This window comes from Bubalus kerabau, chromosome 9, assembly GCF_029407905.1.
Source record: "Bubalus kerabau isolate K-KA32 ecotype Philippines breed swamp buffalo chromosome 9, PCC_UOA_SB_1v2, whole genome shotgun sequence".
In the NCBI taxonomy this organism is placed as follows: domain Eukaryota; kingdom Metazoa; phylum Chordata; class Mammalia; order Artiodactyla; family Bovidae; genus Bubalus; species Bubalus kerabau.
Genome location: NC_073632.1, coordinates 109,369,104 through 109,391,788, shown reverse-complemented (window position 1 = coordinate 109,391,788; position 22,685 = coordinate 109,369,104). Strand labels below are relative to the sequence as shown.

General features: G+C 46.3%; 1 protein-coding gene across 3 annotated transcripts in view; it reads left to right on the top strand.

The window, feature by feature from the left end:
- TBXT (T-box transcription factor T) overlaps window positions 1–22,315 on the top strand; it is a 33,091-nt gene extending 10,776 nt beyond the window's left edge. The window contains exon 3 of one of the 3 annotated variants that reach the window (XR_008697914.1): window positions 21,568–22,315. The gene's annotated coding sequence lies outside the window, so the exon portion shown is untranslated. Of the gene's footprint in view, window positions 1–8,871; window positions 8,990–11,980; window positions 12,744–21,567 lie in introns of those variants that run through there. The other 2 variants (XR_008697912.1, XR_008697913.1) reach the window with 2 other exon arrangements.
- Window positions 22,316–22,685: the final 370 nt, after the last annotated feature.

Genomic DNA, 22,685 nt, shown 5'->3' with positions numbered 1-22,685 from the left:
ATCTTTCCCACCCAGGGTTTGAACCCAGGTCTCCTGCATTGCAGGCAGATTCTTTACCATCTGAGCCACCAGGGAAGCTGGTTTTATTCCTACTAGGTTTTAATGCAACTCCTGTAGAAATACCCCAGATGAGAAGATCTGATATTATATAAAGATATAAAGGGCCTTCCCTGGTAGCTCAGCTGGTAAAGAATCTGCCTTCAGTGGAGGAGACCCGGGGTTAATTCTTGGGTCGGGAAGATCCCCTGGAGAAGGAAATAGCAACCCACTCACGTATTCCTTTCCTGCCTGGAAAATCTCATGGACAGAGGAGCCTGGCAGGCTATAGTCCATGGCACTGCAAGAGCCGGACATGACTTAGTGACTAAACCACTGAAGATATAGAAGTATTGGAAGAATATTTTAAAATAAACCACTGCCCAAGTAGGACTGGGAAGTAAACTGGCCCCAGACGTGAGGTCTGCAGGAGAAGAGTGAGGCGGGGAAGGAGGTGGCAGGATGGGTTGTGATGGGGTTTCCCAGAACACATCACCTGACTGCTGTCCACAGGCTGGGGCCGTCCCCAGTACCTGCCCCTTCCCAGGCCTTCAGGAGCGTTAGTGAGCGATGACCGAGCTGCCGGTGAAGAGGAGCATGTGTCCAGTGAGACTCAGATGCTCTGGGTCGCTGGGGAGCACCGCCAGGAACGGAGCCCTGCCCTGCTGGGGGCTGCGGGGAGATGGGGCCTCCATTCTGGGCTTTGACATGTTGGAGTTTCTGAAGGTGACCCAGAGAGCAAATTCAAGGAGTTAATATTTTAATAAATCCAATAGCATCCTTTTGGCTATGTAGCGGGGCAGTGGCAGCCAAAAAGAGCAAGGAGCCAGCAATTTCGGTACAAAAAACCTGGATAGGACTGTTCATTCTCATCCCTTGCTTTGGGAACCTCAGGAAAGTTGGCTATGCTTCTAGAAGTTGAAGTTCCTTATCTGTCCAGATGCAGAAAGAAAAGACCTGGGTGCTGTCAAAACAAATCTGTGGATCTCCCTTGCCCGGTCCAGTGGTTAAGTGCTTTCACTGGAGGGGATGTGGGTTCAATCCCTGGTCCAGGAACTAAGATCCCCAAAGTGAAAGAACATAGAAATAAAGTAAAAATGCATCTGTTTTACCCAGAACACACTTTTCGGGAGCACAGTCTGTCCCACTGGCCAATTGAAAAATGCTGTGGACTTTATCAGGAAGAAGACGCCTAACCTAGAAGACATCAGGAAATTTGATTAACAGTATACCAAGAGAAGGGACTGCGTCACACAGGAGGAAAGAGGCCCCCAGGAAAGGAGATGTAAGAGCCTGTGAAGAGGGCTTGGCTCTGCTGGGAGGGGAGCTGCTGCTGAGCCCGGCTGGGCGGAGACAGCTGAAGACGGTCACAGACAGGCAGAGGACAGCTCGCCCCACTTCCCTCCTGCCCTGCATTGGAACCTGTAATTGCTGTCCACCTCTGATGGACAGAGGACCTCTGTTAGCAAATATTCCTCTTTTAGGAATGTTTAAAATTTGGCTCTAAAACCAAGAGGGAGAAAGCAGTGCAATCACAAAGATATTAATGTGAATAGTAAAGTGAAGTCGCTCAGTCGTGTCTGACTCTTAGCAACCCCATTCACCGTAGCCCACCAGACTCCTCCGTCCATGGGATTTTCCAGGCAAGAGTACTGGAGTGGGTTGTCATTTCCTCCCTGAGAAAACTAAGTACCGGTAAAACAAAACAAAACCTGCAGCGGGACCCTTCCACGTGGGAAGACGAGGTGTCCTGGGGTGAGTGGGTGCAGGGGGCTGGGACACGGGGGACCCCCACGGCACAGGGACTGCAGAGGCATGCCGGTGGCCATGTTCACGGCAGAGCCTCCTGCCCCGGGGAAAGCTGGAGTGGACTCCTGCTTCCTGGTCCTCACTCCGTGCTTCCTTGCAGTGGCGTCCGCCTTCCCATCCCCCATCACTATTCCCCTTTTTCTGCTTGAAAGAAAGGTTTACTGCTGACTCATCCAGCTCTTCATTGACTCAGGTGTAAAAACCTCCGGACATCAAACGGAAAGACAATTGTTCCACCCTCAGGCCTCATAAAGGCCCCCAGATTCTCCTCCCCAACAGACCCCGTTAAGAATCCGCATGGTAGAGCTGCTGGCTTCCCACACCCAAGCACACGTCACCAACTTCCAGCCGGCCTGGGGGGGAGCTCGCCCATCTGACTCGCAGTTTTATAAACTCTAAAAAAGTTCACCATTATTAGTTTTTATTCTGGCTGGGCCTTGTAGCATGCCGGAACTGAGCTCCCCAACAGGGATCGCAAGCCCGTGCCTGCTGCAGTGGAAGAGACGGTCATGACTACTGGACCACCAGGGAAGCCTCCTGACTCCCAGTTTTAAATTCTCCGGAGACGATAACTGTACACTTTGGGGTGCGTAGTATATGCCCGCCACTGTTCTCAGAGGCTTCCCTCATAGTTCAGTTGGTAAAAGAATCTGCCTGCAATGCAGGACACCCGGGTTTGATTCCTGGGTCAGGAAGATCCTCTGGAGAAGTCATTCAATTGTCCAACTTTTTGCGACCCCTTGGATTGCTGCCCAGCAGACCCCGCTGCCCATGGGATTCTCCAGGCAAGAGTACTGCAGTGGGTTGCCATTTCCTCCTCCAAGAGTCGGACACGACTTATCAACGAAACCACCACCACTGCTGTTCTAAGTGCATTGCGTGTGTCTCTGACCTCCTACAAAACCTCTCCTCATTTCATAGAAAAGCAGGTGGAGAGCCGAGGCGTGGAATGCCTTGTCCCAGGTCATATAGATGGTGGGCGGAGGGTTGGGAGACGCAGCCAGGGGATCTGCGTGCAGAGCCCCCGCTTGCTACCCGTGTGCTCAGCCAACGAAACAAGTCGGGCGGCTTCCCTGGTGCAGTCACGTGGGAGGCTGAGGGAGGCACGGAGCACCCTTGGTGGTTCCAGGAGGAGCTCTGTTGAATATTCTATCACTGTTAGAGTATAGAGGCATCTGATAACAGTACGACCGTATCCAAAGGAGACACGGCTTAACCCCACCTCACAGGGACCCGTGGCTGGCTGGATGCTGGGGCGAGGAGGGGGCTTGAGGAAGGGGTGCTTTCTACATTGGTTTAAAACTACTGGCCGTACAAGTGTGGGTCTATCCCTGACTATTCTGTTCCACTGATCTGTCTTCCTATCTTTATTTCAGTCTTGCTTTATAATAATGCTGGAATTTAAGAAATGAAAGCTCTCCAACTTGACTCTTCTTGATCACTTTAAATATATGTTGCTGCTGTTGTTGAGTCAGTAAGTCATGTCCTACTCGTTGTGACTGTATGGACCGTAGCCCACTAGATTTTCCTGTCCATGGGATTTCCCAGGCAGGAATACTGGAGTGGGTTGCCATTTCCTTCCCCAGGGAATCTTCCCAACCCAGGGATCAAAGCCATGTCTCCTGCATTGGTAGCTGGATTCTTTACCACTGAGCCACCTGGGAAGTCTATAATAGGTTTATGACCCCAAATTGTTATTATTTTTGGTTAAAATGATCAGTGTATGATGTGATATTCCCCCTTTCTGGTAATCTGCATCATGTCCTGCAGATTTGGAGTTCCATCTGGGAAATTTCTATCAGCCTTTCTCATAGGATAGGTTTGCTGGAGATGAACCGTTTCAGGTTTTGTCAGTGACCATCTTTATTTCACTTTCAACTTGGAATACTGTCTTTACCAGGAATAGCATTCTCGTTTGCTGGCCTGTTTATATCCTGTGGGTGTTTTTCGGCCGTTCCCTAGTCGTCTGGCCGCCGTGGTCTCTGGTGAGAGTCAGACGCCGCTCACAGCACCATCGCACACCACACTGTGTGCTCATCACCGCACGTACTTCCTGCTGCTTCTAAGGTCTGTCCTTTATCTTTCGTTCTCAGCAGCTTTACTGTGATGTTCCTAAATTTATTTATTCATGTATTTTTTGCAGTAATCCCGCTTGGAGTTGGCTGGGAATTTCGTATCTGCGAGTTAGTGTTTTTCACCAGCTTGGGAGTGTTCTCAGCTATCGTGTGTTGACAGGTTTTCTCTGTGGCGTTATATCGCTCCTCTTCCTTTAGGACTCCAATCATTTGCGTGTTTGATGTTTGACTTTTTGATCTTGTCCCACAAATTTTGTGGGCTCCTGACTGATTTTTCCTCTACTTTTTTTTTTTCCTTTTTATTCAGTTTGGACTCTTTCATTGATCTGTCTTCAATTCACTGTGTCTTTCCTTTGCCACATCCAGTCTACTATTAAGCCTATCAGTGTGTGTACATGCGCAATTGCTCAGTCATGCCTGACTCTGCGACCCCATGAACTGCATGCAGCCCATCAGGCTCCTCTGTCCATGGGATTCTCCAGGCAAGAACACTGAAGTGGATTGCCATTTCCTCCTTCAGCGAATCTTCCCAACCCAGTGATAGAACCCGTGTCTCCTGCACTGGCGGGTGGGCTCTTTACCACTGGGCCACCTGGGAAGCCTATCTAAGGATTTATTTATTACTAACAAGTTTTATTTCTAACATCTAGCATTCGAGAAATTGGTCCAAATTTCTAGTGTTCTATCTGCTGAATTTAGTTGTCTCTTTACACAGCTATCTTTTTCTTTTTAAAAAACTTTTAATTTTGTATTAGGTTGTAGCCGATTCGGAGAAGGCAATGGCAACCCACTCCAGTACTCTTGCCTGGAAAATCCCATGAACGGAGGGGCCTAGTGGGCTGCAGTCCATGGGGTCGCTAGGAGTTGAACATGACTGAGCGACTTCACTTTCACTTTTCACTTTCATGCATTGGAGAAGGACATGACAACCCACTCCAGCGTTCTTGCCTGGAGAATCCCAGGGATGGGGGAGCCTGGTGAGCTGCCGTCTATGGGGTCGCACAGAGTCGGACACGACTGAAGCGACTTAGCAGCAGCAGCAGCAGCAGCAGCAACAGCAGCAGGTTGTAGCTGATTAACAAATAGTGTTGTGATAATTTCAGGTAAATGTGAACAGTGAAGGGACTAAGCCATATATACATATATCCATTCTCCCCCAAACTCTCCTCCCATCCAGGTGCATATAACATTGAGCAGAGTTCCATGTGTACACAAGCAATCTTTTCCTACAGTACACTTTTACATTTTTAACATAGCCATTTTAAAGTCTCTGACTCTTTAAAACTATTTAAAACTCTGCTTACTGATGATTCCTTTTTTTTCAACATGATTTCTTTTCCTACTGTTTCATATGTCTTGTAATTTTTGATTTTCTGCTGGATATTTTTGTAGAAAAGAATAGTAGAGACTAAAATAGATGATCAGTGATCAGTGCAAAGAAATAGAGGAAAACAATAGAATAGGGAAAGACTAGAGATCTCTTCAAGAAAACTAGAGATACCAAGGGAACATTTCATGCAAAGATGGGCTTGATAAAGGACAGAAATGGTGTAGACCTAACAGAAGCAGAAGATATTAAGAAGAGCTGACAAGAATACACAGAAGAACTGTACAAAAAAAGATCTTCATTGTTGGGAAGCCCAGTACAAAATAGCCGGTTGGAGGAAGTCCTTGGGAAAATGGCGAAGGGCCAGAAATACCCCAGCTTGGTGTGCTCGGGCAGAAAAACATCTCCTGCCTTTGGTTATGCCCAGTGCCAAGATTTAATAATAAACATTAATGTTTAATTAATAATAAATATTAATTTAATAAAAATTAATTAATAATATTAATGTTGCTTGAGAAAACGGGTTATGGGATAAGCACATGGGTCACTTAGAGCACGCTATCCTTGAAATATTTTTAATGATTAGGTGTTAACCCCGTACATGCTCTGCTGGCTGTATACTCTAAGCTCTTTGTTCCTACTTCTATAAAAAGGCTTGACTGCAGAAATAAACTTGTCAGTCCTTGCAAGAGACTGTCCAAGTGTCCTTTTTTCAGTTTCATCACTTCCAAGTCCCAGGGAGAAAATTCCCAACATTCATGACCCAGATAATCACGATGGTGTGATCAGTCATCTAGAGCCAGACATCCTGGAATGTGAAGTCAAGTGGGCCTTAGAAGGCATCACTATGAACAAAGCTAGTGGAGGTGATGGAATTCCAGTTGAGCTATTTGAAATCTTAAAAGATGATGCTGTGAAAGTGCTGCACTCAATATGCCAGCAAATTTGGAAAATTCAGTAGTGGCCACAGGACTGGAAAATGTCAGTTTTCATTCCAATACCAAAGAAAGGCAATGCCAAAGAATGCTCAAACTACCATACAATTGCACTCACCTCACACGCTAGTAAACTAATGCTCAAAATTCTCCAAACCAGGCTTCAACAATACGTGAACCGTGAACTTCCAGATGTTCAAGCTGGTTTTACAAAAGGCAGAGGAACCAGAGATCAAACTGCCAGCATCCATTGGATCATCAAAAAAGCAAGAGAGTTCCAGGAAACATCTATTTCTGCTTTATTGACTATGCCAAAGCCTTTGACTCTGTGAATCACTACAAACTGTGGAAAATTCTTCAAGAGATGGGAATACCAGGCCACCTGACCTGCCTCTTGAGAAACCTGTATGCAGGTCAGGAAGCAACAGTTAGAACTGGACATGGAACTACAGACTGGTTCCAAATAGGGAAAGGAGTACATCAAGGCTATATATTGTTACCCTGAGTATTTAACTTATATACAGAGTACATCATGAGAAATGTTGGGCTGGATGAAGCACAAGCTGGAATCAAGATTGCTGGGAGAAATGTCAATAACCTCAGATATGCCGATGACACCACCCTTGTGGCAGAAAGTGAAGAAGAACTAAAGAGCCTCTTGATGAAAGTGAAAGAGGAGAGTAAAAAGTTGGCTTAAAGCTCAACATTCAGAAAACCAAGATCATGGCGTCCAGTCCCATCACTTCATGGCAAATAGATGGGCAAACAGTGTCAGGCTTTATTTTTTTGGGCTCCAAAATCACTGCAGATGGTGACTGTAGCCATGAAATTAAAAGATACTTGATCCTTGGAAGAAAAGTTATGACCAACCTAGATAGCATATTCGGAGAAGGCAATGGCACCCCACTCCAGTACTCTTGCCTGGAAAATCCCATGGACGGAGGAGCCTGGTAGGCTGCAGTCCATGGGGTCGATAAGAGTCGGGCAGGACTGAGCAACTTCACTTTCACTTTTTGCTTTCATGCATTGGAGAAGGAAATGGCAACCCCCTCCAGTGTTCTTGCCTGGAGAATCCCAGGGACAGGGGAGCCTAGTGGGCTTCTGTCTATGGGGTCACACAGAGTTGGACACGACTGAAGTGACTTAGCAGCTTAGACAGCATATTAAAAAGTAGAGACATTATTTTGCCAACAAAGGTCCATCTAGTCAAGCCTATGGTTTTTCCAGTGGTCATGTATGGATGTGAGAGTTGGACTATAAAGAAAGCTGAGCACCGAAGAACTGATGCTTTTGAACTGTGGTGTTGGAGAAGACTCTTGAGAGTCCCTTGGACTGCAAGCAGATCCAACCAGTCCATCCTAAAGGAGATCAGTCTTGGGTGTTCATTGGAAGGACTGATGTTGAAGCTGAAACTCCAATACTTTGGCCACCTGATGTGAAGAACTGACTCGTTGGAAAAGACCCTGATGCTGGGAGAGATTGAGGGCAGGAGGAGAAGGGGACGACAGAGGATAAGATGGTTGGATGGCATTACCGACTCAATGGACATGAGTTTGGGTGGACTCCGGAAGTTGGTGATGGACAGGGAGGCCTGGCATGCTGCAGTCCATGGGGTTTCAAAGATTCAGACACGACTGAGCGACTGAACTGAACTGAACTAGAAGTAGATGATATTTACCTGCAGACAGAGGCAAGCTGTTGTTCTCTTGGGCTGAGGTAAGGATGTCAGTCTGATCTATAGTTCAGGGCAGTCTGAGGTTGGCTGCTGTTTCTGTGTGATTCAGTTCACTACTGGCTTATGTATTTTGATGGATGGGATTTGAACATGGGTGTGGTTCCAGAACCTGTCTCAGCTATTTCACATCTGTGCTGTTGCCCTGCCATCTCTAAAGGCTCAGAACACCTAAGACGGCATGCTCACAGCTCTCTGTGCACCTCTGGACTTCAGAAAGGGATTCCTTGTACCTGGGTGAGACCCCACGCACCTGACTGAGCTCCCTGTGAGCTCTTGTTCTCTGATCAGCATTTGCTCTCAGCACCCAGGGAAGCGCTCAGTGGAGGCCCGTGGAGAATGGTTGGTGGTTCGGTGCAGAAAGGATCTGAGACTTGGGCTCCCAGGATTCTATCCAGCTCACATGCAGGTGTAAAAACTTTGACTGTTTCTTCTTAGCCTCATCCATGGTAGATTCGCCCTGGCCTTACCATTCTGCTATGGATGAGTGCATTCTTGGGTGTCTTCCCTCCTACGGACAGCTCGTCACTTTCTTATGTGTCTTTGTGTCTTCAGAATTCTAAACAAGTGCTATCATTTTGTAGCTTATCTCCCTTTTCTTGTTAAGTTAAAATCAATGGTCTCTGACAACTTTTTTAAAAAATTTAAACCAGAGTCAAAACCCCCTCTGATGTGTTACTGATCTACAAAATGCTTTCCATTTTCTTTCGTCTGATTTCCCCCCCTGATTTAAATGTTTAGATATTGAGCTGTTTAGTTCTTTCATTGCTCATCTTTACATAAAATGAGATTTTTTTTCCTGGCCAGCTTTCAAAAGCAGAGGGTAAGGCCATGCTTTCTGTCCGTGCGCGGTCGTGTACGACTCTGTGACCCCAGGTACTGTAGCCCTCCAGGCTCCTCTGTCCGTGGGATTTTCCAGGCAAGAACACTGGAATGCGTTGCCATTTCCTACTCCAGGAGATCTTCCTGACCCAAGGATTGAACATCTCCAAGTTGCCACCTCTGGCTGAAAACGGAAGACTTTGACTGGAGCTGCCCCTGCCTGGAGGCTCCCTGGTTGCCCTGGGACGTTTGCAGTGACGAAAGTGAAATACGGCTGGCGTGTCGGGGGGAGCACGCCCCTCTCACTTTTGTATTTCACTCTGCAAGAAGAGCTCCAAAAAATGTTTGTCCTTTGGTGATTGATAGAATTTTTAGTAAAAAAAATTTTTTTTTCCAATTTGAAAAACTCTTAACATCTGTCTTCTGCCTGAGGGACAGACACTGGGAGGGAGAGAAACCGTCCCTGAAAATGCATTGTGCTGTGCTCGGTTGTTCAGTCGTGTCCACCTCTTTGGGACCCCATCAGCTGTAGCCTGGACTAAATCTGTCCATGGATTTCCCAGGCAAGAACACTGGAGTGGGTTGCCATTTCCCTCTCCAATGCATGAAAGTGAAAAGTGAAGTCGCTCAGTCGTGTCCGACTCTTAGAGACCCACGGACTGCAGCCCAGCAGGCTCCTCCGTCATGGGATGTTCCAGGCAGGAGGACTGGAGTGGGCGCCGTCGCCTTCCCCGACCCGTGCTTGCAGTCAGGTGCAGCTTCGCGTCTCAGCCCCGGGCCCTGCAGCAGTGCCGCTCTGAAATCGAGGCCCGCGGTCTGCAGGCAGGGAGAAGGTCGATATGCCCGTCACTCTAGACCCTTCCATGCAGCCCATCAGCACTCCAGGTCCACATGGCTCAAGGGGTATTCCGACTTGATTTAATATATAAGGGATCTGAAGCTCTGATTAGAATTTATTTATATTCAAGAGTGGCATGAGTTTTGCAAAACCAACAAACCTCTAATAGTCCCGGGTAAAGCTGGGACCTTCTTAACAACACATAATGAGAAGCTGGAGAGGAAATCCGGGATTTACAGTGAGGCTTCATGTTGCTCACAGGGATCCAGATTCTTTTCTCTGCTCCACGATCTCTGCTGCCTTGAACTTGACCCTGCTGTTTACACCCTTCTGAGGGACTGCTACATTTCCAGGCCCCCAGCCATGTTTCAAGCAGGAAGAAAGAGAGAAGGAAAAACATCCGTTACCTGCTTATCTGAGTTTCATTCCCAGAACTATGTCCCAAGGCTGCTGCTTCTTAGGAGGCTGAGAAAATCTCTACAAATCACTTCTATAACCTCTGTAGTAGTGGGAGGCAAGGTAAGGAGGGCTGAGTAGTGAGCAAATGTGCAGAAAACTCAAGTTTCCCTAGGAAATGGAACTTCCGATACGACACGAGTGATGGTGGTGGCCAAGGGGGTGTTTTTCAGGGTCCTTCACGAATAGCACCGTTATCGGCATAATGTTGTCCCTGCACCTGCTCAGATGGTACCATGTATTGGAGCTTCATTCTCATCCTTTTTCATGGCTTTGGACTTAGCTCTAATTTTCTGGAAGTGAGAATTCTGCCTCATTTTCTGCTTAGTAATGTTGCTTAGTAACATGTTAGAAGACAGACAAAAAATGGTTCGAAAAATTACGTGAGGTGTAGAACAGATTTCTCATGACCTTGCTCCTCAGATAGTTTCCTCCAGCCCAGAAAGGGCTTCCAGGGTGTTTCTGACTGAGTCACGTTCTTTTAAGCAACTTCCCGCAGTCCATGGGGTCCCAGAGTTGGACACTTCTTAGCAGCTGAACAACTCAGAATGTGGATGCACCATTTCTATGGCAATATTTGGACATGACACTTTCTTGTCAAAGGTCAAGATTTTATTGAAATCATTTTTGTTGATTCATCGGACAGAGGCAAGAGCAGACCCAGCACGCTGACCTCTCTCTGGCGGGAATCGGGGCTTCCCTGAGGCCTGCATACACAGGGGCCCCGGCTGTGCGGTCTTGCTCTCAATTGCAGGCAGCATCTCCACCCAGGCTTTTTGTGTGAACTCTGTTCTTAGCAGCCCAGTGTGGAAACGAACGCCATTCCTCACCCATGTAGGAGAATTTTCTCATCAGGAAAAACACATAGTTCAGACAGCGTTGAGGAAAATTCCTCTGGTCCCAGTGACTGATGGGCGGTGGCCTGGAACGCAGCAGGCAGCATGTTCCGACTCAGCAGTTCGTGTTTTTGAAGAAAGTATTTCAGAGCTTCTAAAGCCTTGTTTTTGGACACAGATAATTAGCTGTGGTTGAGCCATGACTGATGTTTGACTTTTATAAAGTGTCTCTTATAAAAACAATTGGCAATCATGAAACTCCTTTTAACACTTAAGTTTCATTTTAGGGAAAATATTTTAAGGAAATTGCGTACCCTCAAAACATCTCCAAAGAGCAATGATTTGTAAACTAAGGATGTTTCTGAGATGTTTTTATAAATAATTGCTAGTCAATATATTGAAGGGAAATTAAAGAAAGAGCACACTTAAATTATTTTAGAATTAGAAATAACCTAGTTTTGTCATTGTCAAAGAATGTCATCTTGAGAGTATTTAAAAGCACAAATTAATTGCATCTTAAAAATCTTGTGTTAGAAACATCGCAGGCACTCATGAAATAGGAGGTTTTTGTTGCAGTTTTTAGTTTACTGCACTATCAGAAATAAATGATTTTGGTCCATTACTTAATTCTGTGCTTCAGTTTTTGGTTTAGGAAATGTGTCCACTTTATCTGTGTAAATTTTGCAAAGAAATATATTAGCATAATGGCCTTAGTTAGTGTTAGTTCCTCAGTCATGTCTGACTCTTTGAGACCCCATGGACTGTAGTCCACCAGGCTCCTCTGTGCATGGGATTCTCCAGGCAAGAATACTGGAGTGGGTGGCCATGCCCTCCTCTGCGGAATCTTCCTGACCCAGGGATGGAACCCAGGTCTCCTGCACTGCAGGCAGACTCTTTACTGTCTGAGCCACCAGGGAAGCCCCATGATGGTCTCAGTTGTAACCAACAGTCTCATGTAGAAGAGCACCAAGTGTAGGAAGATAAACTCTATTTTCAGTAGTTACTCCCCTCGTGTCTTCCATCTTGATCAAATTCTGATCATAACGTGGATAGTCTCCCCTTCTGTGCTTTCATAGCATCTCTTCCACACCTTCGTTTTCTGTTTCTATTACAGATATTGACCCTTCAAAAATAGGACGGGACCTTGAAAAAACGTGATCCTCATAGCTCACATCCACAGACTCGCTTACTCTGTGCCAGGGGTTATACCCAGCAGCGAGTTCTCAGTTCACCTCCACACTGGCCCACTGGGGAGCTCTGTTCCTACATGCAGTTTAGCAGCAGAAGCATGGGACCTCTACAGAACAGCCTGCTTGCCAGATCCAGACGTGAACGTCAGAAAATCAGAGGGGGCAAAGGAAATCCACAGGCCAGTCTTAGGATGGACAGGGAAGAGCCCTCCCATCATGATCTGTCCCCGCAATGGGTACGTATGTGGCAGGGGGTACATAACCCTGTGTTTCTAATCTGACCATTTCTTGGAGTTTTCAGACACTTGTCCAAGTTTCGGTAATTAATGGAATGCTGGGAGTGAAGCCCAGGTGTGTGTCAGTCTCTGAAGCCTGTGATCCTTCCATGACTTCATGCCTGGGATGTTTGCAGGGACAAGATAGCTCCCATGTGATGCGGTCCCTTTTACTTCGGGTGACTAAATTAAAGCTAGGTTATTAGATTAGCCATTTTAAAAGTCGTCCTACTGTGCAGCACAGGGAACTCTGCTCAGTGTTGTGTGGCAGCCTGGAAGGGAGGGGAGTTTGGGGGAGGATGGAAGCATGCATGTGTCTGGCCGAGTCTCTTTGCTGTCCGCCTGACACTATCACAACACTGTTAATTTGGCTGTACTCCAGTATAAAATAAAAAAGATTTTTAAAAAGTCATTCTGCATTATTTTTAAATAGCGTAACTCTTTATGGTATGACAGCATATGTTTCAAACAGGATGACACAGCTCAGTTGCTCAAAAAATTTCTTATGTACCTAAGTTTAAAGTATTATTCTGAAAATTGTTTGGCTTATTTCTTCATCATGCTGACTTAAGGCCATGGATAATGCGTCTGAAGACAGTTTCCAGTGCATAACACTGAATTTCACGGAAAAGATTTTAATTCTCCTGAAGGTGTGATGGAGCCATATTCACTGGGATGGGTTTCCAGCTTCCTGGAGGTGAGGTCACAGGGACTTTGGCCCCTGCGTTCCGTGTGTTCTCAGGCGGGGTGATGAGCACAGCCAAGCAGCTGCACCCAGGTTACCCCTGTGGATGGCGAGGTGGCCGGGCACCTAATGGTTGCTTTCTAATTGGAACTTGGGTGGGTCTGAAATCCTCCCGGGACAAACCTAGCACTGGTGTGCATATTTTGCTTCATGTCCTGGTGACGACTCATGAAAAAGTTTCTGATGGAATTTTTAGGAAGAAAACGTGTTGAGTTAGAACTCTTCAGAATGAGTTTTTCGTTTGTTTACAAAACACCTCCTGAGTGCTGTAACCTTTAATTAGATGTGACTGGCAGTGTGGAGTCTTCTTTTTGGGTGTGGGTGGGTGGCCGCGGACCAAACATGTCAAAGTTAGAAGGGTGATATATGACTCGGCTTATTGCAGCCCCGGCTGTGAGAACATTCCCTCCAGAGGAGACAAACAGAAGCCGTGTGTGCTCTTGAACGCTTGGTCTTCGTGTGAGTAAACAGATCTGGCTGCAGGGCTCCTCAGACAAATAGCTGATTTAGCAACTTGCAAAGGCAACTGTGCGCAAGTGCGTAGGGGCCCTTGTTCTTGATGCTTCACCTGGTTAAAGGAAAGTCTTGCAACTGGAAATCTATGAAAAGTGAAGACGGAGACACAGTGGGAGGGACATGAGCTGGGGTCCCTGGGAGAGAGGATGCTGGCCAGCATCCTGGGGGCTGAGGCTTGCCCTTCGTCCCATGTTTGGTCCTGAGGATAAATGTTGACTTCTGTAACACTGCCCTCAATATCTCATAGATTTTAATGTATTTGATAGAAGCCAGAGAGCACAGCTGTTGTGGACGTGGGTGGCTGTAGCTGACCAGGATTGAGTCCATGCTCGTCTGACTCTAAAGCTGATGATTTTCTGTGACTCCAGGCAGTCTCTCTTGCAAGTACAGAGCACAGTGGTGGATAAAGAAGTTACAATATGAAGCTGTCTGTGTAATGGGATGGGTATGGTGACTTCAGTGACTACAATGCTAAGATGCGCTGCCCACTGCCCTCTGCACAGCCCACCCCTGCTGACCTTCCTGGTCCTGCCCGGTCTCCCACAACCACTCCCCCCATAGACTGTCTCCTTCAGAACTTTCTCCCACCCTCCCCCATCACCGCAACCGTAATTTGACTTCCTCACTTTATCTCCTATGTAAACACTTTTTTCCCTTAAGTAAAAATACTGAGATCAGAAACTCTTGACCTGTGTATCCACTTGCAGAAATATTTCATTTGGTCACCTAGTTTTAAAAATAATTTGAATTTAAATGCCTTTTCCAGATAGGTCCCACCAATACCGGTTGTGCAGTTCTTGTTTAACTAGCTGACTGTGTCTTCCCGGTTCTTGAAAACACTAAATCGAGACCTTTTATATGGAGTGTCATCCGTGGAGAAGAAGGTCATTGTCTCACTGCAGACAGTGGTCCCATTTCTCAGGCAAAGTCATTACCAGCTTCTCACTCAGGTGAGCTTTGTTTTAGGTGGTTTTATTTTTTAGTTTTTTCTATATTTTATGCTAGGTTTCTCTTTTGATCTAATTTGAGAGTCTGAGAAGGGAATGGCAATCCACTCCAGTATTCTTGCCTGGAAAATCCCATGGGCGGCGGAGCCTGGCAGGCTACAGTTCATGGGATCGCAGAATCGGACACAACTGAGCGACTCACACACACACACACACATTTTTAAAATGAGATTAGTTTTAATTGCATTGATTGCTATGGAGGATAAAAGTATTTTGTCATGATTTTTAATGTTCCAGGCTGGATGAAGCACAAGCTGGAATCAAGGTTGTCTGGAAAAATATCAACGACTTCAGGTATGCAGATAATACTACCCTTACAGCAGAAATTGAACAGGAACTAAAGAGCCTCTTGATGAAAGTGAAAGAGGAGAGTGAAAAAGCTGGCTTAAAACTCAACATTCATAAAACTAAGATCATGGCATCCATCCATGAAAATAGATGGGGAAAGAATGGGAACAATGGAAACAATGGCAGATTTTATTTTCTAGGGCTCCAAAATCACTGCGGACAGTGACTGCGGTGATGAAATTAAAAGACAGTTGCTCCTTGGAAGAAAAGTTATGACAAACCTAGACAGCATATTAAAAAGCAGAGACATGACTTTGCCAACAAAAGTCCATCGAGTCAAAGCTATGGTTTTTCTAGTAGTCAGTACACGTGAGAGCTGGACCATAAGGAAGGCTGAGAGCCAAAAAATTGATGATTTCCCATTGGGGTGTTGGAGAAGACTCCTGAGAGTCCCCTGGACTGTGGGATCAAACCACTCAATCCTAAAGGAAATCAACCCTGAGTATTCATTGGAAGGACTGAGGCTGAAGCTCCAATACTTTGGCCACCTGATGAGAAGAGTCAACTCACTGAAAAGACCCTCATGTTGGGAAAGATTAAGGACAGGAGGAGAAGGGGGCGACAGAGGATGAGATGATTGGATGGCATCAGTGACTTAGTGGACATGAGTTTGAGCAAACTTAAGAGACAGTGAACAGGAAGCCTGGTGTGCTGCAGTCCATGGGAGCACAAAGGATCAGACAGGACTTAGTGACTGAACAACTACAAATAACCCTTTTTATCGCTTATTTAAAACATATTTCCCAATAAACTGATATGTGTTTGTTTTTGTGGTTCGTTTGTCTTATGGGTATACTTCTAGTAAGCTGGATAATTGTATAAATATTTTGTTCTAGCAGTTACTTTATACTTCCAATTGTATCTTTTTATATTTAAATGATACTTTGGCAGGTAGAGAAGGAAATGGCAACCCACTCCAGTGTTCTTGCCTGGAGAATGCCATGAGCAGAGGAACCTGGTGGGCTATAGCCCATAGGGTCACAAAGAGTCAGACACGACTGAGTGACTAACACACCTGCTTGGTAGAAAATTCATCAGGTACATTCTTTCTTTGAAAATCTGTGGATATTTCTCCATGAATGGATGGAATGTTTCTTGGAGTTATTTTGGAATCAGTCTGATACTTCACTTTCACAGCCTTAGTCTTTTTTGTCTGGATGCTTAAAAGTTTCATCTTTACTTTGCTTTTCAGTAACTCGTGTCTTGGTCTTTTTAGTAAATTATGACTTGCTTTTCAATGGGTGTTGTGGGCTTTTCAATCTACAGAGCATATTTCAAAAATTTCTTGTAACTTCTTGCATACTTCTGTGTAATTTATAGTTTGACATTCACTCTGTTGCTTTTGTTCCCCATCTGGGGATAATCTATACATTTATTATGCATTATGTGCTTGTCAGTTGAATTCATCACTTTTACTTTCGTTTGAATTATTGTTCATGTCCACTCTTACTTGCTTCTGCTTGTGTCCTAAACTTCTCTACTGCGTCTTCAGCAGTTTTGCTCCCAGTATCCTCCTCATCTGAGTGTCTGTGTTTGTCTGTGCAGACAAACTGACCGTAGTCCCAGCAGCCTCCTTGACCCCAGATGGAGGCCTTGTGATAAGACTGACAGGGAAGACATATAGAAGGACCTGGAGATAAGATAGATAGAGAAGAAATACAGAAGGACCTGGGTCAGTTAAGATATCCTGGGCCTTCCATACACACCTTGCAATAACTCGTGCAGGATTTATACATTAGAGAAAATTAAACTCCATTCTTTAGAAAGATGGTAACACTGGCCTTGTATGTAAGGCAGCAAAAGAGACACAGATGTAAAGAACAGACTGTTGGACTCTGTGGGAGAGGGCGAGGGTGGGCTGATTTGAGAGAATAGCATTGAAACATGAATATTACCCTATGTGAAAGAGATCGCCAGTCCAGGTTCGATGCATGAAACAGGGCGCTCAGGGCTGGTGCACTGGGATGACCCCAAGGGATGGGATGGGGAGGAGGTGGGAGATGGGTTCAGGATGGGGGGACACATGTACACCCATGGCTGATTCATGTTAATGTATGGCAAAACCACCACAATATTGTCAAGTAATTAGTCTCCAATTAAACTTAATTAATTAAAAAACTCCATTCTTTATAATCTACTGTAATTTGAGCTTTCTATCTTGTCTAGTAATACTTGTCTCTTACTGATATAACAGGGATGCATCACAAAATTACCGAATTATGGATGTTTATCTTATCTGTAGTATCTTGCTCCAAGGCACTGCTGAGAATACGAAGACCTAGATAAATGGAGAGACGTACTATGTTCACAGACTGATGACTGTGTCGTTAAGATGCTGGTTCTCATCATACTGATCTATAGATTCAAGGCAGTTTCAGTCCCAGCAGGCCTTTTTGTTAGATGTTGAAAAGCTAACTGTAAATTTTAAATGGAAATGACCTAATATGGTCAAAGTGACATTGAAAAAGGACAAAATCCTAAATAATTTCAAGACATATTATCAATTCAGCTCAATTGAATAGAAACTATAAAAAAGATCCATGAAGCTAGTTAGTTGACAAAGGTACAATGGGAATTCAAAGCTAATCTCCTCAGTGAATGGTTCTGGGACAACTGGTAGCCACATAAAAACAAAAGCAAAAGCATAAACGCCTTCACACCATTTGAAGCATCAATTTTAGACAAGTCCTAGACCCAAAGGTAACAGATAAAACTATGTAACTTCTAGAAGAGAACAGAGGAAACAATCTTAGTAACCTTGAGTTTGGCAAAAAATTTCTTTAAAAGGACCCAAACACCACAAAATAGAAAAGACAAGAAAAGTAGAATTTTCCTTTTAGCTTCACCCATGCCAAAATAAAGCTTTTGGGTTGGGGAAATATATATATGTGTGTGTGAATGTGTTTCCCAATCAAAAGTGTCATTTCGGCAAGAGTGAAGTTAAAAGGGAAATAAAGATCAGGGTCTTTTAACCAGGAGCAGGGTACACAGGTGCAGAAAGGATACAATGTGTCCGGTCATTTAGTTCATCCATCAGGAAAACCCAGTTAGGAAAAGCTTAACCATTGCATTTTTAGTCTTTACTACAATTTATGAAGTGGTTCTTAACCTCATTCTGCCAATGAAGAGAACGCGTTTCACAGGTAGCAGGGAATTTGTGCAATAAAATCCATAAGTGAAAGTCAAAGTGAAGTCGCTCAGTCGCGTCCGACTCTTTGCGACCCCATGGACTGTAGCCTACCAGGCTTGTCCGTCCATCAGATTTTCCAGGCAAGGGTACTGGAGTGGGGTGCCATTGCCTTCTCCAAATAAAGCCCATAATTAATATTAATTGGTTAATAATTAATGCACACAGTCCCGACCTCCCCCTTCCCCAAGTCCGGGGCTCTCCTTGGGAAGCCTTTTAGCCACAGTGGTCCTGCAAGCCTGGCTGCAGGCACTTGGTTCTGATCCTAACCCACCGGCCTGGCTCGGCCTGGGAGGCTAAGGGGGCTCCAGCCCACAGAGGACCCTTCCTCAGGGGCCGAGCCCCCTCCTGCTCCCAGCACCCCTTGACGCCTGCACCTCAGTCAGCCTGGAGCCCCGCTGCAGACTTCGCATCAGTCACCCAGGCCCTGCTCCGAGCTCTGACTCAGCTTCTGTACGTGCCCCAGAGCAGCTCTGGGAATTTGGGGAGTACAACCTTGCCAGCTGACTCCACGTGCTCTTACTGCAGCGCTGCCGCTCAAATGGACAAGGAGCCTGTGTGTCTGTGGAGCAGTCTTGGAGACGGCACACAAACAAACCTCCGGGGGCTGTTTCTAAGTGTCCGCCCTCCTCCCTGCCTGCTGGGCCCGCGGTGGTGGGCGGTGATGTCAGCTGTGTCAGGAAGGTGCTGGTTTTCACACCGCCATTACTTCAGCAACTGGAAAATCGAGGCATCCCTTTCTCGGTATTTCCCTGGAGGTGGCAGGGACCCAGGTGTGCTCAGGGACAGCTCCCACCTGCTGCAGAAATCTGGGGTCCTCCGGACCCCCGCCAAGTCCTCAGCCCCAGCACGTCCCCCACCCCAGCCCCAGGCGGTCATCACCCATCACTCCCGGGCCCCTGGACTGAGTTGCTGTCGCCATGGTGACGGCATCCCGCCCTCCTCCAGAAAATGATGCTGGTGGAACAGAACCCGCCCACCCCTGAATTCTGTGTCGTGTCAGGAGGAAGGCTGCCTTCCTGTGCCCCAAGGCGCCTGCAGGCCAGCCTAGAGGGAGGTATCCAGGGAAGGGTGAACGAGATTCGGTGGAGCGGAGGGGCGGGGACGCGGCGGAGGGGCTGAGTGTCCCGGAACCAGGTCCGTTTGCTCAGTGCACGCTGAGATGCTGAGGCTGCTGCAGAAAAGGGAGTTTAAACTGGAGGCAGCCCCACGGGAGATCGGAGAACAAATCTCACATCACCTTTCTCCAGGCTCCGCACACCTCAGACCGCCTCAAACCTCCGCACACCTCAGATATTTTCTTTTTCCCGTAAATATCCTGAGCCTTTCCCCTCAGGAGGCGGAGCTGAGATCTGCACAGAGGTCAGTGGGCCTCAGGCCTCTTCACCGCACGCCTGCTCAGGAAATGGCAGGTGAGCCTGCTGAGAGGGTGGAGCTCTTGGCTATCTGACCTCAAAGGGTCTCTTATATGATGCTTGCACATGCCCATTTGGAGGGCCAGGGCTCCCAACCAGTCTTAACCAGCTTGAGCTGGAACTGGACACAGCAGACTCCAAGCACCAGAAAAATAACTCAGGCAAACACTTTATTGTTTAGGCCATGCAATACTTGCAGGACGTGCAAGTTTTTGTAACAACAATTAAATGAAGCTCATCAGTGAAGGCAGTTTCCGGTTCATTTTTTATCAAGCAAGCTGCAGTTTAATGGTGACTCAGTGGTAAAGAACCTGCCTGCCAGTGCAGGAGATGCAAGAGATGTGGGTTTAATCTCTGGGTTGGGAAGATCCCCTGGAGAAGGAAATGGCAACGCACTCCAGTATTCTTGCCTGGAGAATCCCGTGGACAGAGGAGCCTGGAGGGCTACAGTCTTTGGGGTAAAAAGAGTTGGACACGACTGAGCGCCCACGCACGTGCACAATTTAATGATCTAACTGATGACTACCCTCAATTTCAAGAGTGACATGCAAGTCTGTAACAATCAAGAGGGGAGATGGTGGCAGGATTCTTGGAGCTGGTGAAGGTGGGGGAGATGCATCAGGTGGGACAGATGAGTGTAGGTGTGTTGCTGGGTGTCACCGTGAGACTCACATATGGATTTTGTCAAACAGCTGTTTAAGGAAGCCTGAACTGGGTTTGTAAGTCTAGGAGTTGCTGGCCATGGGTGGTGAGTCATGAAGTCAAAGAATGGATGGGATTATTTAGAGGACTTTGAGGGGAGGCCCAGGAGAGGGCGTAGGAATCAGAGGGACTGTCGTCGTATGTTTGGGCCACACCCTGAGTTTTGTGGGCTCTTAGTTCTCTGACCAGGTACTGAACCTGGGTCATTGCAGTGGAAGTGCTGAGTCCTAACCACTGGCCCACCAAGGAAGACCCCAAGGACTGTCATTCACTGATCAGAAAGGCAAGAAGCTGGCAAAACCACGGGGTGCAGCATGGAAGAACCAATACAGCCTCAACGGACTGACAGCGAGGAGGGAGAATTTCAATGGGACGAAGCCCTGCCCGGGACGATGAGGTCGGAAAGCTGGAGGCAGCTGTGCCAGGTTAACCAGGTTTAGAAGAAGAATTGTTAGAAAAACAGCTCAATTTTCCTCCCCCCCCCTTTTCGGGAAGGTTCTTTTTTTATGTGGACCATTTGTAAAGTCTTTATCGAATTTGTTACAGTATTGCTTCTGTGTTATGTCTTTTGGGCCTCGAGACATCTTAGGTTCCCAACCAGGGATCACACCCAGACCACCTGCAGTGGAAGGTGACGTCTAAACGGCTGGACCACCAGGGCAGTCCCTTCTTCTGTTTTTTATCTGTCCGCAAACCAGCCGTTCCTGTTCACCTTGCTCTCTGCAGTACTTTACTGGATGTTTGATGCCAGCATCTGGAATCTGGAGGCCACGTGAACTTGGTGTGGCTGGTCCAAGGTCCATCCCAACCCTGGAGACCAGGAAGCATTTAGTAACACCAAGAGGAAGCTGAGATGACGCCTGCTAGTTGTCTTTTAGGGCTGAAGAAAATATGAAAGCAGTCTGACGGTTTGAGGAATTGGGGTCTGTAACTGTTTCTTTCCTCTTGTTTTGGCTCAGTCCACATCCACTCCTGCCAATAAGATGGCAGAAAAGCTGTGAAGCTTTTGCTACGTCACACAAAGATTAAAGCAAGAAGACAATAACGTTTTCCACAGGAATCTAGAGAACCAGGAAATGTCGGGAAAATGATGCCTGGTTGCTAGGGACTGGCTACTGTGCTCTGTCGGGGCTGTGAGTCATCAATATGGAAAAAACAGTTGACCCCAGCGTGGGGAGCCGGCCAGGGAATCTCCCGCCAGAATGGGCTCTGTGAACGTGAAGTCAGCTCAAGGCGCAGAAACAGTGGCTGTTGAAGGACTGTCCCTCCTTCTCCATTCAACTCCCCTTTTTTCCTACCCCACTCTTCCATTGCAGAAACAGAGGGCAGCCCAGCAGAATCACGCCATTCCTCAGATACAGCCCTCGATGGAGGAAAAAGAGCCTCCCAGTGGTCATTAGTAAAGAATCCGCCTGTCAGTGCAGGAGACGAGGGTTCAGTCCCTGGGTCGGGAAGATCCTCTGGAGGAGGGCGTGACAACCGACTCCGGTATTCTTGCCTGGGAATTCCCAAGGACAGAGGAGCCTGGCGGGCAGCAGTCCATTGGGAGGCAAAACACGACTGAGCCACTCAACAGCTGTAATACAAACAGATCTGCTAACAGTGTCAAGTTTTTCAAATCAGGAGCTTGAATCCTGGACCCTACAAGAAGTTCCCAGGACATTCGTGGACTCATGACTTTGATTGCAATCATTTTTGTATTGTCTTTTTTCCATGCATCTTCTTTTTAATAATTTCTAATAAAACATATACGAGAATTTCAAAGAACAGTGCAATGTGCATCTTAATCTCTGTTGCGCAAAACCAAGTCCCCTCTTTAAACATCTTCCTGTCGTATTCTCCACAATCCTGACCCCAGGGAGCTGTTCTGAATTGTGCTCATTTCCAAGCAAACACCTATATTTTGACAGCAGACATTTTTATTCTAAAACTATATATGGTATGTTTTAGGTCTGAGAACAATGCCATTGATATTTTGATAGTGATTGCATTGAATATGTAGATTGCCCTGGGAAGTATGGTAATTTGAGCAATTTTAATTCTTTCAAACCACGAGCATGGTGTATCTTCCCATTTGTTTGTATCATATTGGATTTCATTCATCAGTGTCTTATAGTTTCCTGAGTACAAGGTCTTTACCTCCTTGATTAGATTTATTCTTTTTTTAAGATATTTATAACCTCAGATATGCAGATGACACCACCCTTATGGCAGAAAGTGAAGAGGAGAGTGAAAAAGTTGGCTTAAAACTCAACATTCAGAAAACAAAGATCATGGCATCTGATCCCATCATTCATGGCAAATAGATGGGGAAACAGTGTCAGACTTTATTTTTCTGGGATCCAAAATCACTGCAGATGGTGACTGCAGCCATTAAATTAAAAGATGCTTACTCCTTGGAAGAAAAGCTATGACCAACCTAGACAGCATATTC